The following is a 2172-nucleotide window of genomic DNA, read 5'->3' on the forward strand; positions in this document are numbered from 1 at the left end:
TCTCATAAACAAGATCCAAAATGACTTCCACAACCAATGACAATGACTCTCTATTCAAACCTCTTCGTTTTCAAAAAGACAAATTATCTCTCTAGAAAAATCAAACGAGACTCTCTTTCAAAGAAACAATTCAACTTTTCAAATCTGGAAGATTAGGTTTCTATTCTCCTACTCGGAGCATAAGAAGTGAAATGATGAAAATTGCAGAAAGCTTTCAAAGACTCATCATATTATTACTTTTTGATGATATCCTCAACAACAGGTCTTATCTTCCTTCTCATCTTTCTACTTCTGATAAAATTATCGTCTACTCTGAAATAGTGAGTTTATCAATTAAGTGTCTTCCGGTTTTTCAAAAGATCTTAAAGAAAAACTTAGAAAGGCCTGGCTTATCATTTGTTGATATTAAATCTAGATTTCTGATTTGAGGTAATCAAGTATTGGTTTGTTGCTAGGGATTTATCCTTGGTTGATGTATTATTGAAAATTTTACATTAGCAGCTCCTTCCAAATTTGAGAGTGTTACATTGAAGGCATATAAAGAGGTCTACTTTAACACCTAAAAGTTGTTGGCGTCCTATAAACCTGATTTTGTTGTAGTGTGCCCTTTGATGAACAACCTTTATCCATATCTTCCATGTCCGATAAACACCCGTTCCAACATCTTCTTTTCTGATATATTTTCTTTGAAGCTTAGGGATAATTTAATAGGCAAATTCATCATGCTATATTCATTTTGGATTATGGAGAATGAGAGTCTAAGATGATGAGAACAATGGCATTAACAACACATTGCTCTACGTAGAGAATGAACGATGCTATTGGTGGGCGATGTCGACTTATGAGAAGTATAGAGAATATGGTGGTGGTTTTTGGGCTTAGATCGAAGGTTGTTGGAGGAAGAGGGCTAGTCTCCATCGAAATTTTGGTTTAGGTTGATCAAGGGTGTAAGAGTAGGGGGTTTATACGAGAAATGTGGTTTTAGACCAGAGGTTGTAGTTTTGGCTTAAGATCGAAGGTTGTAAGAGTAAGGTTTTACTGGAGAGACGTAGGGTAAGGATCGCGTGAGAAATCAAAATTTAATGAGAAATGTAGGATGGTTATAACAAATATGTTAACAAATGTTAGCATGGAAATGTTAACACAAGCAAGCATAAGTTAAAATAAATTAACATATATTGACATAAATTAACAGGAATGTTAACATGTGTTGATGTTATTTACATTTTAACTGTGTAAACTTCCGCTAATAAAGTGCTTCCTACATTTCTCACAAAATAAATTCGATTTCTCATATGAACTCCATCCTATAAGAACCAAAGGACTTTTGGCCTAGCGGTATCATAGTCCTTGACCTTCTAGGAGGTCAGGGGTTCGAACCTCACCATAGGTGAGAAGGGTGTGTGAGTTTATTTATTGCTTTTACCGTATATAAATATTATATACTTCAAAAAAAAATCCATCCTGTAAGAATATATATATAATATATATATTATTAGTTATTAATAATACAATTATATATAACCACAAGAATGGTGCCTGATTGGTTTGAGCTTGGTTCCAAATGTCAAAAGTACCTGGAGATCCTAGGTTCAAATCCGAGGAATAAAAATCTTCTTGTGGCCACAGAGGTTTAAATGCGGTGACTTTGGACTATCTGCAAAGCAAAATGCTAACCAAGGACAAAAAACAACTATTTGCAAAAGGACTATAATTGTAAATTATGAAAACCAGGGAAGACAACTGAAACTTTTCTATTGACAATTTTAGGGTTCATTTATCCAACTCTTACTCGGTATGCCTTTACCGGTAAGATTTAATATTTTCACTTAACTTACCGGGTACAATTTTAATCTATTAAAACGATATCACATGCAACATTTTTATCCGGTAAATGCTTACCGGGTAAGAGTCGTCACTCTCGCTTACCAGATAAGACTTTCAATCATTGTCATCGCTCTAAGCGGATAAAATCTCAGTCCTTGTCATCGCTCTTGTCATGTTCATCCGGTAAGATAAAGTGACTCGGTAAGTTGTTACTTGGTGTAGAAAAATATATTTAGACTAGATTAAAGATAATTATTATCTGTATTAATAAATATATCACTTGGCTGTAAAAAAATAATAAAAATATTTAATATATTATAATAATATTTTTTAATCAAAATATAA

This window comes from Cynara cardunculus (genome assembly GCF_001531365.2).
Source record: "Cynara cardunculus var. scolymus isolate 2C chromosome LG 1, CcrdV1, whole genome shotgun sequence".
Taxonomy (NCBI): Eukaryota; Viridiplantae; Streptophyta; class Magnoliopsida; order Asterales; family Asteraceae; genus Cynara; species Cynara cardunculus.